The sequence below is a fragment of the Alligator mississippiensis genome, chromosome 12, assembly GCF_030867095.1.
Source record: "Alligator mississippiensis isolate rAllMis1 chromosome 12, rAllMis1, whole genome shotgun sequence".
Taxonomy (NCBI): Eukaryota; Metazoa; Chordata; order Crocodylia; family Alligatoridae; genus Alligator; species Alligator mississippiensis.
In genome coordinates, this window is record NC_081835.1 from 28,568,438 (window position 1) to 28,585,336 (window position 16,899).

The window sequence follows — 16,899 nt, forward strand, 5'->3', positions numbered from 1 at the left end:
CATACGGCACTTTAAATTTTTGTTAGGCAGATAGCTATAATTTCCATTTAAAAAAAAAACAACAGAAAAATAGTTACAGAACACTTAAGTTTCTTGGTAAACAGACAAGTCAGTAGCATGGAGAGAGAGAAATCCAGAGTGAAAACCCAGCTCCTTTGAAATCAGTGACAACATTGATCATTAACTTTAATGGATCCTGTATTTCATTACGGGAACCCAATAAACGTATTGTGTGTTTCATCACAGCCTTCTGTAGCCACCTTGCCAAATTTATTAAATCGCATGTATGGCTCAGGTAAAAATGCAGATTCTAGGTTGAGATCTCCCGAAAAAGTTGCACCGTTCCTGATTTTGGAGCCTCTTGACATATGAAGAAAAAAAAAAGAATTCCATGTCAAAAGTCAAATTATAGGAGTGTTTAGCTAATCCCCTGCAGACAAAAGAATTTCTTTTTGGAAAAAGCACAGCTGATCAATAATGCCACTATAAAATCAGCTAATCCGTGGCAACAATATTCATCAACCGAATGGAGAAAAGATACATTATTTTCTTGCTTAAAGAGAAATGTCTTCCATGAGAACACATAATAAAAAGTCTTCCACCTTGAAATATTTCAGTTGCTGTTCAGTTTTGATAGATGTCTGGACTTTACCTCAACATTTATTTAGCAGCAGGAAACAATTATCCCAAAAAAATCATTCTGTCCCTTTGACATTATCTTTTAATTAGCATTTATTTTGATGCTGGCCTTTATGCGCATGCTTCCAAACGTGAGTTCACTCATATTCACTTATTATTTCTGACTGATGATTCTTTAATGTTTAATGGCAATTAGGATTTGAATGTTATTTGTTTAACTGGCCCCAAATACAATTAATTTTTAGATATTATTATGTGAGAAGATTTTTGTGGGTGATACCTTTTATTAGACCAGCTACATGGTTGAGAGAGTCAGACAAGCTTTCAAATGCAGCACTGAAAAAGAATGCACTGCATTTGACAATTTGTCTAAGTCTATTACAACTATGCAGTTGGTCCAATAGAAGATATTACCCACAAAAACCCTTGCCCCTCACATATTTCCTAGACCATCATGGCTACAACATTACTCTGATACTACCTTAACTTGGTAAATGTTATTATTTTATTTTACACTGTAAGTAGGTTACTAACCCAGCTTTCTTACTGAGGCCAGGCAGGGTTTGCAGACTGTATTTTACCAGAGCAGCCTTGTCCACACAATAAAAGAAAAACAGCAAACAAATGAACAAACCTAGTAGGAGGTACACAGGCTCAGTGCTTTTCCCTAAACAGCACTCCTCCTCTCTTCTCCCTCTTCCACTCTTTTCCTGGAGCTTTAAAACCCCTGTGTGGCTCCACCCTAATTCCTTCATCACATACAGTTGCTGTCAGTCTTTTAGCCAGGCAGACTCCAGGGGTGATGTGTAGAGGGTGCACGTGGGTACACATGCACCCGCTGCAAAAAGGCACCACCGACGGGCAGTTGCCGCTCACTGCCCCACCACTGATACCATCAGTGGTGTCTGCGGACAGTCCAAGATTCCTGCGGGCCACTGCCAACACTGCCGGCAGTGTCTGCAGGTGGTCACCGCCCCTTGGTCAGCACTTGCCACCCACCCCTCCGCTGCCAACAGCGCCGGCAGCATCTGTGGGAGCTCCCCCGCTTACCACCACCACGTTCCCACCACCACCGCCATGCCCCCACAGACATCAGGGGCACATGCTGCTCATGGCAGACTCAACTGTTCCAGCTGAGACCTGTAGCTGGGTTTTAGGCTGAATAGCAGGCTGAGTACCTCCTAAAACATACAAAATAACTTTTTAAACTCAATTAAAGATAAGCTTAACTTACAGGCTTGCTTCTTTTTCACTGAATTCTCTAAGTTGTTTTTTCCCCCCATATTTTCTTTGCCATGAAACAGTTATTTGAACTATGGTTTCCATATTTCTCTAAGTTTACTTAGCTGTTAGTAAAATATATCTAGCAAAAAAACCTCTTCCCCCAGACATTCTGTTTAGCTATGAAATACATTTGTTTCCATTTTTGCTCCTTCTCTGCTCCACAGTATAGTAGGTTTGCCTAGATGTTTTTGAACCCTCTGATTGCCTTTCAGCAGTGCTGATAGCATAGAGGTGCCCTGCCAAGAGTTCTATCTTTTTCTTTCAATGGCAATTTCTATGATAGCAATATATCAAAGACTGCAGAGGAATGCAGTGGAACCTCTTCTGAGATACCTTATAAACAGAACGTTCCATAAAGATTCAGTTTAAGAACTGTTGACTTACTGGAAACAGGTCCTTTTTGGTTCCAGACAGAAAATAGGCAAGGTGATCAATACATACCTACCTTGAAAGAGATGCACATTGTTTAGAAACATCACAATTAGAATGTTTTGTAATAAAGCCAATAATTGGCACACAATTTAAACATTTTGGATTTTTATTATTTGTATTGTGATAATTCATATAAGCCACAGGTCCCTATGACAAGTTAAGAAATGGAGGTGGGAAGGAAGCAATTACAGTAAAGCTGGGTAAATAATGGAGTTTTAGTTCATTGCCAAAATATTTTAATTTTTTAATGTTTTAGGTTGTTTTCAAAACAAATGCAAAATCTGTATGAATTTATGGAATGTTCTGGAGTCCCCAGATCTATTACGTTTACTGAAAAAAAAGTTTGAAAATTTTTTGCCAAGTTTTCATCTTCATTTTCAAAATAGGAAAAGCAATTACAACTAAATTAAGCTAACGCAGCAATTCATCAGCAGATCTGGAAACATAATACAGGTCTCCTGTTTCTCAGGATAAGTATTTATACTTAATTAGATATAAAAGAAAATCAGCACTATGTATAGTATTGTTCTGCTGTCTGAAATTCTTTAGGATCCTTCAGAAAGTACTCAAATACATATTACAAAGAAGCAAACAGATGCATTGTAACCCATCTTATATGCAAAATGTTCTCTTTAAGTCCTGGGTCTATTTGTGCAGATTCACTTAAAAGATCAGGATCTGTAATCTGAAATACTATTTTAAAAGTAATAGTGGCTTTGTACAGACCACAAGAGTACAGATGTTCAGGCTTTTTCTCCTGTAGTAACAATGGCAATTCCAAGAGAAAAATAACCTGGGATTGACTAAGATTAAATCACTCCAGGAGAGTTTCTCTGGGAGAGCAAAGATCTATAAATGCCATGGCTTCTCTCAGAAGAAAATATAATATTATATTCAGTAATTATATACTGAATCCTCCAGTATTCCCCCTTCCCCTCCTCCCAGGGAAATAGCGTGTCCCTCACTGGACTCTGCTTCTTCAACAGAGATCAGAACACATCTCCTTCACAATCCCCACATTGTGCTGGCAAATACTGGCTGACCACGGACAGTCTGGGTCAGCCAGTCAGAGCTATCCTATGCACTGCTGCCATCTGTCTCCAGGCAGACTAAGGAAGCCTGCAAAGCATCCTGAGATGTCACCCATGGCTGCAGTGTCAGCACTGCAAGTTTTTCACTCTTCAGAGCCTCAACCTGCAAATGTCTATACATGTAGCTCTGGCTAAGTGTCTTTACCAGAACAAACCTTGGAGAATTCTGCCAGATTATTTGAATATATGTACATAGCTATAGTCCTCCCACTTCTCCCCTTCCCCCCAGAGAGAGAGTGTGTTGCTTACTGGATTCTGCTGTTTCAAAACACTCCTGCTTCATAATCCCCACATTGTCCTTCAGGGAAACACAGGCTGACCATGGGCAGTTTGGGACAGTCAATCAGTGTTGCCCTATGCACTGCTGCAATCTGTTGCCAGGCAGACTAAGGAAGCCTGCAGCTTATGCTGAAATATGTGCCCAGGACCCTCCCATCCTGCAGTGTTAGCACTGCAAGCGCTCCGCTCTTCAGGTCCTCAACATTTGAATGTCTTTACATGCAGCTCTGGGTAGGTTTCTTTACCTGGAGAGCAAACCTATGAGAATTCTCCTAATTATTTGAAAGTGTGTACACAACCAGCATTGCTTCTAGAGACAGAGAAAATGTGACTAGTATTTTGTACGGTTAGCTCTCATAGTTCTAAAAAATGGATCCATGACTTCTAATTTTTGACACTGCACTGTCAATAAGGCACATTATGAAGAGATTCACATTTCTGTGAAACATCAAAGATACTGTGTAAGACAAAAGCATGACCTTTTATGGAAAATTATGTATCTTTACAGTCGTTGAGTATATGTGAATTATATATCCAGAAATCTTTAATCCCTGACAATGATAATTCACAACAACTCCTGAGTGCATTTTTGTGAATGGAATTGTTATTTTTGTAGCCATATCAAATTAAGACTAGTTGCAATTTCCAGAATTTTCCTGTTTCTGTTGCTTCTGCTATTTCATGGCTCCAAATTATAAACAAAACAAAATAAATTCCTGCATTTGCTCCAGTTTGTTTGGATTAATTGACTTGCATTTTTTATTTCCAAGAAGACATGCTTACTATAGCCATGCATCTGATCAGTAGTACCCCCAAGTTAGTGACAGTATGAAAATGAAATTGTTGTTTTGGGCATCTGGTCCTGTATGAATAAAATAAAATGACTTACTTTTCAGTCTGAATCTTAAATCCACTTTCACAAAGCATTCCTGATTAATAACATTTACTGGATATGGGGCTTAAGTACCATATTTCAAAACTCAGTGGACAACTGTGAACTATGCTAGAGATGCATTACAGTACTTAATTTACATAGGAAAGCCAATGAGACTAGGTAAGTACGTTATGCAATGCAAGTGTGTGACAGATCCAAGAGCAGGGGCCTTTATACTTGTAACTTTTTGTCCCGCGACACACTGGAGATCTGTCATTTCAGAGCAACCTTGATTAATGAAGTTTGCTTTGCATGCAAGCTGATGTAAACTGCGCTGCATTGTGTGCAGTTGTTTAAGCAGCAAAATGTGCATTAGCATGCAGAAAATGGTGCTGGTGTGCATTTGAACTAAAACATCTTTGTGTTTTAGTTCAAAAGCATGCCACCCCCATTTTCTCAGTGCTGACGCACATTTTGCCACTTATACAACTACAAGCGACACAGCGCCAGGCACTTTTCCAAGCGCCCAGCACTGCAATGCTTGCATGTGTAAAAATGCAGGAGTCTGGAGGCAGAGCTTAGTCTCCAAATACTAACTCTACCACACTGTCATGCAGAAGTGGAATAATTTCTGTTCTGATTACCACCCTGATCTCCCTTTCCTATTAACACAATAAAAGTGGGCTCTGGAGGACCTGGCACACTAAGGGAGGGCTTGATTTTGTTTCAGTGATGAGCTGTAAAACTCTAGATCTGTGAGCTGTGTGTTATTGAGCTCTGCCATGCAGAGTTTCTTGTAAAATTATCATGAGTATGGATTTTTGTATTATATAATGTAAAGAAGAATGCTACAGATAACATAAGCAGTAAGATACTTGGAACAACCTGAACAAAATGGACTTTTAGTTTACAGTAAGACTTTTTTTCTTTACAGCTCTTTCATAGCACCTCATTACTGGAATTTCCAAAGGAGCTCTAATTGATTCTTTTTAGACAAAAACATTTTGGGAACCTGTGCTAGGATCTCTTTGATCCTAGAAAGCTTTTATCTATTACAGGTGATATGTTTGAGATTAGACAGCTACTTCCATAATATGTAGAAAATGTAAAATTATTGATTTCTAAAATCCAGCGGGTCTGGAAATAAAAGTATGTACATTTTAAAGCTCAGAAGGTGTTGTAGTTTTTCCATAGCAGCATAGCTCACAGCTGCTTGAAATGCAAGGTTGTGATGCTACTTAAATATATCATTATTCTTCCCACAGTCTCATCTTCATGACAAATAACCTAAGCCTGCCTCCCTTGTTGAAAAGCATTTAGCTAATTTCTGACTTGTTAAACAATATAGTCTGATAGAACTAGCTACCAAATATCATCTGATTTGTTCAGCTGCAAAATGAGACTAAGTGATACAGTCGGTTTCAACAGAATATAGAATATATCAATCACATTTATCATTTATTTAAATCAGAACCATAGCCATTTTAGATTTCCTAATCTTAAATCTCTGCTTAGGGCTGTGAGACCATATGATGAAGATGAGATTTGATTTACTACTTCATGCTGTATTAACAGAGAGACAGTGAAAATTCATCTAGTGAAACGAAATACTTTCAAAATGAGCAAGAGTTCTCAAATCAAGTGTTAATTTGCAAGTCACTGTAGAGGCATGAATAGCTACTAAATGGGGTGGGTGTGCGCAAGAGGGAAATGGAACAAGTTTAATATGACAAAATCTATATATATAGATCCTCTGATTTTCCTGTGTCTTCTTGTGCAGGCTCATAGACATATTTAGAAATGTGTATTTCTAAAGGAAAATTCTGAAGTCTGGAATTCTGAAGTCTGTAAAGCCCTTCAGTATCAGTCTGATTGAAAGACACCATATGCAGAGTGTACAGTTTTCATAACATTCATAACCATAAAAAGAAGCAAATAGATATGTTACAAGCCATACATCCAGTGTTCATATATAATAAGTAATGCAGATTCAGATAAAATCAGTTAAATTGAAATTTGTCCTATTCTTACTTCTTACAGCTGTTCATGAGGGAGAGCTATGGTGATTTCTTTATGCTACATAAAATACATAAGAAAGTTGATAAGTAAAGCAAGAATATAATTTTTCTTTCCTATGTAAAATAGTTCCCAATTACTTCCACTGTTCAAAACTCAGATGATTGATCTACAGCAGCTATTGAAAATATAATACTTTGGTAAAATATTAAAAATGAATACTGTTTCTTATTCAGTGAATAAGAAATTCTATATCTCAGACTTCCCTTTTTCCTGTCCCTTAAGATATAGTTCTTATTTAGATGGAAACAACATATTTCATGTCATTTGATCAAGGATTTGTAAGTCCAAGAGAAAGGGATTTGGAGAAAAGATTAACATGGACCATTGGAAAAACTCTGCCTACCCACTGGAAATTAACAGTTTTAGATGTGGATACCTGCACCAGATATTCAGAGTAAAGCAGTCAGTGTAAATAAAAAATACTGCAGCTATGGAGAGGGCATAACTACCAACACCAACACAAGCAGTATGGGTGAAATGGCAGACTTTAGCCGTGTTTTGAGAATGCCCTTAACGAGCCCCATGTGGCAAGTTTATGTATCTGACAGTGAAAGGAATGGATGGGAGTGGATTGAAGTGCAATGGAAAGGCATATTATGCATTTCTGTAAGTACAACTTTGTCTAGACGGGATACTATATACTTTATAAGATTAAGCTAAAAACAGTCAAACGCATTCTGAAGAGTATTCATCCAAAATGTTCCAAATTCCCATCCCTTTGTAATGATGAAGTAATCTGTCAAAGATATATGATCCTAAAGAAGGGAACTGAATTATATATGGCAATTACTTTAATGGAGTTAAAAGGTCAAAGGCCAATATTAAAAGCATATACAGTAAGCCTGTGCAAAGCAGCAACTCTTTGCTTCGGATTTGGCCAATTTGGAGGGACAGTGATTCGATTTGGTGATTTGAATCACTGTCCCAATTCAGTTCGGCCAATTTGGATCCAGAGATTCAGTGCCAATTCAGAGACTTGGGCATACACTATACAGGCAGCAGTCCTCCATGGTGCTGGACACAGCTGCTTCCAGCTGGTAAGTCTGTGGTGATAGGCAGAGGGGGGAGAGAAGGCGTGTGGGGGGAGGCAGATCAACACCCCCACAGTGAGGGAGGGATTGGGGCTGGGGCAAGCTGCCCAGCTGGGGTGGAGGGTGTGGGACTCGAGAAGAGGGGCTCCCATCACTGTGTGCCACCGGTCCGGGAGCTGCACTTCTGGTGGCTCATCCAGTGGCTCTTGCCACTGGTCTGGGAGGTCATAGGAGTGGGTGTGTGCCCCTGGATCTGCGCGGGGTGGGCTGTGCTAGACTGCACTCTGGAGGGGCTGAGGACGGTGCTGGGAGTGAGGACTACGCCCTCCTGCGCCTCCCTACCCTGTGCCTCCCTACCCAGCCAGGGCAGGGAGGCACAGGATGATGCCACTTCACTGCCTCAGATGAGTGGTGCACAGTGGCGGAAGCCACTCCAGCTTCCCCGCACCTCCCAGACAAACCATGGCTTTGCCCCGGCTGGGCGAGCAGTGGCAAGGCATGGGTGGGCACATGCACCTGGATCAGGGCAGGGCTGGTGGCAGGGGCTATAGGGAATTTTAGGGAGGCTGCAGCCCTGCCCCATAGCCCCTGCTCCACTGCACTCTACGGGGCAGGCAGAGCCAGGGCTCAACTCCAGGCTGCAGCTGGGGCTAGCCTCCACCTCTCAGAGTGCAGCCCAGCGGTGGGCGCCTGAGGGTAGCCTCCAAAAGCACAGCCCAGCCCAGCCTGCTCAGTGCAGATCTGGAGACACGCTGCTGCCATGCCCTCCTAGACCAGTGGCAAGAGCCACCGGAGGAGCCACCAGAAGAGCAGATCCCAGATCAGCGGTGCACAGTGGTGAGAGCGCCCCTTCCCAAGTCCTATGCATCCCAGCCTGGCTGGGTAGCTTGTCCCAGCCCCAATCTCTCCCTTGTTGTGAGTGCATTGATCTGTACCCCACTCCCACCTCTTCTCTCCCCTCTCTGCCCACCACAACCGAGTTACCAGCTAGAGGCAGCTGTGTCCAGTGTCATTGAAAACTGCTGCCTGTTTAGTCTATGGCCGAATCTCCAAATTGGCACTGAGTCTCTCTGAATCGATTTGGAGGCTTCTGAATTGATTCAGACCTTTTAATGGGTCTCCCAAATCAATTCAGATTCACAGATTTGGCCTCCGAATTGGGCCAAATCTCCTCCAAATTGAATCACCTACTGAAGCTTCACACAGCCCTAATATACAGGTGTATGTATATTTTTCCAACTACCAGCAGCACAGAAAACATATGCAACTGAATAGGGGTTCCTATAAGTTCCAAACAGAAGTGGCTTAGTATGGTATATGTGCTGTTGATGATAGGAAAATCACAATAAAATAGAATAAAGATATAAAATATGTATGTGCTTATTTTAAAATATAAAGTGTACCCTTCATAATATCACAGGGAGCTATACAACTATATCATGTTAAACCAAGGTCAATATTTTGTGGAACATAACTAAAAACAACAGAAGTCTACCAAAACCATGCTGCTATATAGAACCACATGAGCCATTAGGGCAAAAGCTTATGTAAACATATTAGCTATTGGTTGTGTTCCTGGTTCAAAAGGTTTGTGTTTTAGAACAATAGAGTAAATTAATTCTAGAGTCAAGGGTCTTTCAGTTGTAATTCCCTACTAGCAGCCCTCAGGCATTTTAATTTAGGTACTGTTACTTTGGATATCTTCTCTGATCTTAGCTGTCATGGTACAGCTTGGAGAGGTTAGCTCTCAAACAAGGTGCTCTCATTCGTATTAACTTACAAAGTTTTGAAGTCCTATTTCATGTTTGGCTGGTGTAGACAGAACCATTCTTGCATGGTTGTTCCCAATTACATGAAATGCACTAAAGCAGCTCTGACAGAAGCTAGCAATCAGAGAGGCTGATTGCTCAAGCTCAACGAATAGGGAAAGGTAGTTGCAAAGAAGCTATTACAATGGATCTACTTTATGTAATGGGCCTCTCTAATCATTGGTGATTCCCTACTGGGCAGCCAGACTCTGCAGTTCCAGAATCCACCCACAGTGTGGTGCAAACCATCCAGGTCGTAATCTAGAATCTCTGTTCTGCTGCTCTGTTTCTTCTCTATATCTGTACAATCAAAGCTTTATGGATTGATGTATTATTATTTAATGTTTGTAAGGCCTTTAGATACAATGGTGATGAGAGCACGTCGCAGAGCACTTAGGTGCCCTGCTCCTTTTAAAGAGGGGAAACTGCTAGGGAAAAGCCCTAGCAGTGAGTGAGGAGCCCCAGTTGCTGGTTGCCAGAGCAACCAGAGTTAGCTGGTGACCCACACCTGCCAGCGGTCAGCTGACCAGAAGTGGCAGGGCCTGGCTTACATTTAAACCCCAGGGCTAAGGCCAGTCTGGTAGTTCCCTGCTGGCAGCCAAAGGGGAAGGAGCTCTGCCTGGGTAAGCAAAGGGGAGAGGCCTGACTGCACAAGCAGCTCCTGATACTGTGGTGGGATGGACTATTCTAGAGAGGGCGTGGAGCGAGATAGGGCCGCAGACAGCCCAGGGAGGACAAGGGGGCCAGAGTAGAATAAGGCCCAAACCAAACGATGTGAGTACCATCTGCAAGGCTTGGGCTGCAGTGTAGGGGAGGAAAGGAGCTGCAGATAGCACCCCCTTGCATCGGGGCAGTAAATGGGCAGCCTCCCACTAAATTAATATCTTCTAATTAATCAATTAACAACAAGGCATGTCAGGCGAGAAGGCGGGCGGTTGGCCCATAACAGGTGGGTGGGGTCACCAGTAGACGGACCCCGAAGAGGTGCACCTGTCATAGAGCAATATGAGGACCTAGGTAGATTTGCCTTACTCTGACACAATTTTAAGTAAATAATGTTTGCTCTTTGGAAATAGGTATATCAGCTGAGCAAGCATTACCATGAACATGGGAGAGGAACTTCACTAGGAGCGAGGGAATTTCCCTTCTGTTTACCTCATTTGCAATCTTGCTTAGAATTAAAAAACTGAATATGCTTTTCATATATCCCAACAAACTCTCCCTCATTGTTCCAGCAGAAGGAATGGCTCATTCCATTTTAATTTTTATTCTACAGAAAGTTACTTCAACAAGGATATGTGCTGATCTCCAAACATGAGAGTAATACACATCCCACATTTTTGAGGTTAATAGGCTTCTCATCAAGCAAGTATGTCAATGACCAGCAATTAGCACCCACTCATTTAGTCATGGTGATTACACCAATTCTTGTATTAACATTGGTTTAATTGCAGCTTACATCATCTTGATTGGTGGCATGTGGTGCTTTAATGACTTATCTTGGTTCTGTCACCTACAGAAAAGCTGGGAAAAAACAATGGCTAAGGCAGTTCAGCACCCTGCCAGATGACCCACTGTGTGACAAAAACTTACATTTCTCTTTCCTACCCAGTTTCTTCTCTGTAATCCACAGGTCAGAGATGCCAATATATATTGCTATCTCAAAGTTAACTATTAATTTGTTCATACTATCTAAGGCAGGGGTGGGCAAAGTGTGGCCCGGGGACCGGATGTGGCCTGCCAGGCCATTCTACCTGGCCTGCAGGGCCCCTAAAAAATTTAGAAAATTAATATTTATCTGCCCTGGGCTGCCTGTCATGTGGCCCTTGATGGCTTGCCAAAACTCAGTAAGTGGCCCTTTGCCCAAAATAATTGCCCACTCCTGATCTAAGGACTTGCTGGGGCCTGGTGACAGAGCAGTTAAGATGCCCTGCTATGACTCCAGAGGAATGATTTCAAGACCTACTCTAGACTTGTGCTGAAGGCAGCCTCTAGTTCAATGATTCTCAACCTTTTTGGACTTGAGGGCCCCCTCACTCCTTACCTGAACCCCCTGGCCCTACTGGTGCTCCTCACTCCTGAGTCACAGCCCCCTGGTGCCCCTCACTCCCAGCCCACAGCCCTCCACCACTCAGCCCTTCCAGTGCCCCTCACACCTGACCCTCTCCCCCATGGCCCCAGCCCCCACCTTATGTGCCCCAGACCCCAATTTCTGTGCCCACAGTGTGCATGGGGCTGCAGCCTGGCCAGACCAGGCAGGAGATACCTCCGTTTTTCTCAGGCTGCCCGTGCTACTCCTCACCCCACATGCCTTCTGGGGTACAGTTGTGGTCTGATGGGAGCAGTGACAGCAGCTGGGCCATGGCGGTGGGTAGAGCCACGGCAAGGCAAGCGAGTGGCTGGCAGTGGGAGGAGGTGAGGACAGCGCCCCCCCTGCCCCCCACCAGTTACTTCTCGCACTGGTGGCAGAGCTGCTTGTGGCGCTGCTGGCGTGAGGATGCCAGCAGCAGTGGCAGCAAGAAGTCTCGCCACCCCACTCTGCTTGCCCACACCAGGTCCTGCCTCCTGCAGCCATGGTCCAGCCAGGCTGCAGCCCTATGCCCTCTGTGGGTGCAGAAATCAGGGGGGAGGACACATGCCCCCTCCAATGCATTGCCTATACCCCTCCTCCTCCCACTTACCTGCAGGGAGTTGCAGGAGCTGCTGTCTACCACAGCCTGGTGACATGCATATGGAGCCCCCTGCTGGCCTCCTCCTGCTCCTCCCAGCCCCAAGCATTTTTCAAGTTTGTTCATGAACCTTTGATATGTTCTTGTGATCCACTTTTGGGTTGCAACCCACTGGTTGAGAAACACTGGCCTAGTTGATCTACCTGTCAGTGGACACACACTGGCTGGGAAATCAGAGGCAACTGAATGTGACTCTACCCCTATTGCTTCTGTGTTGTCGGCTACAGCAACCAATGTGCCTTATCTATAAAACCTCAACATTTTGAAATTCTTTTTGAAAAAAATTTTTTTTCAGATTGATTGCAATGTTTTATTTAACATTGTCATTTTATTTTTTAATGTAATATCAAATTTAAAAAAAAATTTCAAGATGAGAAAATAGAAGCACCTCATTCTGAAAATGGCAAAATCAGAGGTTTCACACTTTTGGTCTTTTGGAGGGTATTATTTTTCCAAAAATAAATTTCAATTAAATTGTTATGCTTTTACAAAGCATTTTGAAATCAACACAAATAGATTTTGGATGGAAATTACTTCCATCAAAGTTTTTCCAAACAGCTCTAGTGTGTAGGGAATGAACCAGGGAAATGTAGGAAGAGAATGGATGGTTTCGTGGTTATTACAGTAAAATGTTACTGGATTCTAACCTTGCCTTTGCCATATAGCTTTTTTGTTATGCTAGATAAGTTACTTAAACTAAACCCTTCATGAGTGATCTCTAACTGTATGTGTGTCATTTTTCTGAATGCCTGACTTGAGACCCTACATTCTGATTTCCAGAAGGGCTGAGCACTCCTAGTTACAACTAAAGCCAGCGAGAGATGTCCTCAGAACATGAAAAGTGATATACAATACTATATCATCTGAAATCTCAGGTTATATCTATCTCATAGGTAGGGGTCTACCCAACTCAAGGAGGCAGTCAGCTGAAATTGTGGGCAAATCATGGGCTGCCATTTCCCAGGGCTTAGCATGGCCTCCCCCCCAAACCTCTGATTGGCTGAAGATCCCTGGTGGCTGCACCCCCACTACTGATTGGTGTATAGATCTGTCCATCATGTGACCACACCCCTGAGAGTGCTGTCCATCATGTGGCCCTACCCCTTACCAGTTATTGGTGGAGAGAGGCAGGGCTGCACAACAGGCAGCAGCCTCAGCCAGTCAGCAGCAAGGGGCAGCAGTCATCTCAACTGCTTGCTTTTGTGCCGGCAGCCTCTCCCCACCCTTCCACCAGGTGGGTTGCATGGCCAGGAGGACCACTGGCTCCTACTGGGGAGCCAGCATTTTATTTTTAGTAGGGGTTTTTTTCCCCATGGATTTCTCAGAGTTTGCCCAATTTTGCAATTTCTGCAGATTCTGTGCAAAGGTGATTTGGGTAGGTTCCTAGTTATAGGTATCTCAAATGGAGATGCAAAAGATGCTGATTCTTAACATTTAACTCATTCTGTGCTTCAGTTCCCTATAGGTAACATAACAATATAGCCACCTTAGAGGTTTGTTATGAATTAGTATTCATTTATGTTTGTGAAGTATACAGACTCTACATTGATGAGTGCCCCAGAGAAGCCCACAAGGACATTAATAATTCTATTGTTAAAGCAGGGTTTGAATAGTGTGCAGCAAATAAAGTGGGTCTATAAATGATGAACAATGAGCAGTATACAAAATACTGAGCAGCTGCTCACCAACTGAGCGCTGTATGCCCTATGCACTGAATGAAGCAGAGGCCCTGGAAAAAAGATAGTGTCCAATCAGGCAGTTACAAACTGAAATATAATGCATAAGCACAAGGGGGACCACTTTAAGGTTGCACCTTTATTCTGACATTTTCTAACTTTTAAGTGTTTGTCTTTTTATCTTATTTCAAAATGTCCTTTTTAATTAGGGCATGTTGTTTGTATCCTCTATATATATATGTATGTGTGGTATAAAGAGTTGAAATGTGCTGGCTGTCATGAAGCAAGCTGCTACCTTTATCTATATATTTATTTAGATAGCTATATGAATTAAAATTAGAATTGTTCAATTCAATTTGTTTTGTTCTTTAAGTTCTCAGAAGCAACTAAGTCTTCAGATGGGTACTTGTTTTTAATTTTGAGAACTTCTAAATAAACAAATGGAGGATCACTGACACTGTAATGAGATTATGCATCACTGATTACTTTTATCTCATTGTAAATACTCCATTCATTTGTTATGAGTCCATTGCCATCCTGAGGATATCACAAATCCACATGCTATATTTTGGATTTTGGTCCAACTGACTAATATGTAAAATCACATATAACTAAAAATGAATTTCCTAATGAATACACAGCTATAGAGGTTGAAGGGAATAAGCTAGCTGATTTGTCAGGACCTCTGATCAAGCATGACCAGCTGGGCCAAGCATCCGAGGTGCTACAGCAGCCCCTGATCCTTGGCTTATGCAACAGCCCCAGTTCTCCGAAGCCAACTTGGCTGCCGAAAGCACCACTGACCCCCTTATAAACATACCTGCAGCCTCAGGCTGTGGGCGTACCTTGACCCAACCTCAGACTGTTTTGGCAAGCCTCGTGTTCACAGCTCTCCCTGTTCTCCTGACTTCTGACCACAGCTTTGGCTTTCCTGACCTTTTCATCTCCCCTGAAACTTAGTGCTGGCTCTGCTCTTTCTGGTTTCCCTAGCATCCTGACTCAATTTGACTTCTTTGACCCTGATCTCAGATTTTTCTGGAACTTGGCACCAGCTTTCTGATCCCTGGCTCCTGGCCTTGGCTTATGTCTTGGACTACATCTCTTGGATCTCCTTTCTTGGTTCTCCCAGGACTTGGTCTCATGCTCTCTGCTCCACCAACCCAGGCCTCAACCCAACAATCCAGTAACATGTGTCCCCATCCTGCTGACCTCCTAGTTGTCCCTCAGGGCCTATCCACCAGCCCAGTCACCTACATCCTAGCTGAACCCTTACAATTCAGCTTTAAGTTGACCATTTTTCCCAGAACTATATTTCTGATTGCGCGATGTGTGTTGTATTTGCTTTGTGTCAATTTTTCCTTTTTCTTGGGATAGAATCATATTAAAATTGGGCTGGATTGGACCTTGCAAATACAGCTAGTCCTACTCTACAATGAGTATGCTTGAGAAGAGCTAATGTTGGATGAATAGTGAGGTTTGTTTCAATGAAATATGAAACTTTACAGACATCATTCATTTTTAAATATTTGTTTTAATAAATGTAATAGTCAATAGGCTACTTGTTATACATGTTATGTAGCCAAATTTCAGAGGTTTGCAATGCAGAGCTATCCACTGAACTTTAAACTATTTGCTGTTGCATTTAGCTTGTTTCTGAACATTCATTATGAATGAGATTTACAAAAACACCTGAACAGCACTGAAGTCAACAGGAGTTAGACACCTACTTCACTTAAGTGACTTTGTCAATCCTGCTGAACATCTCCCTGCACCGTTAGGTGGCTATGTATTTCTGTACATCTGACCTTGAAAGGTGACACAGAAGACCATGAGAACCTGAGTCTGGACAATGGATTTTCATATTGTGATTTTCTGAGTCTGACCAATACATGATGGTTCAGAGCCAATTTCTTCTTCTTTTTAAACAAGATCAGTGGTACAACTAGGGGTAGGTAAACAGGGCATCAGCCCCACATGCCAATTTAGGAGGGCATCAGAATGGCAACAGCAGTAGCAGCCACAATATAGGGAATCTATGCAGCAACAGCAGCAGTTTGGCACCCCCATCTCCTGCCTTTAATTCCTAGAGGGGAACAGAGGACAGGGTCATTGAGTTCAACCCCCTGATATTGTAAGCATCACATCATATAATCTCTTCCATATACTGACTGAGCTGTATCTTGAAACAAGTTAGGGACACTGTTTCAAAATTGTGCTGCTATGATAGTTTAAAAAACACTTTCTGACTCAATCTAGGCTTGTTCCTGGCCAGTTTCTCTCCATTTGCCTTGAAAGCCACACAGGGAATATCCTTTCCAAGGACCAAGGTTTATGCCTGTCTCAGCTCCCCAGTTGTGTGGCCACACCTGGCACAGCTTAGAGCACTGACTCCAAAATGGACATCTGCTCAATCCCTCTGTGCTTTGATCATGCTCTCCCTACAGTATTATTGCACTCCACTGTTTGCCTCCTGTCCTTGGGTCCCACCACTCGAAACACTCTTTTGGGCTCCAGCACAGATAGTCTCTGCCAGAACCCCTTTCTAGGAAAGAATGTAATTTGAATACATAAAAATTCCTTGGGCCTACTCACAGTGCATAAAGGTAAGTGGGTGCATACATCTTTCCAGCATCTGGACATGTTTTTACATGAAAATGTACTAATCAAAAAAAAAAATGTAAGGGTTAAGAGCTGTGTTGTGCATAATTGTTTTATTTATCCTTTCCTAAAGGCAGATTGAGGATGTGAAAAGGCCAAGTCAGAACACTGAGATATGACTTAATATTCAAATCATTATGCCAATTTTACTACTTTGCAAAAGATAATCTTGACAAAGATCTGTATTATAGTTAACCCATGCAGCTCCAGGTAGTTCAGTGGAGCACTGAGATGGTACACACTACAGTAGAAAAATTATCTGTGAAGCCAAAAAAATGGAAATTACTTACTAGTAACTGGAGTTCTTCAAAATGTATTG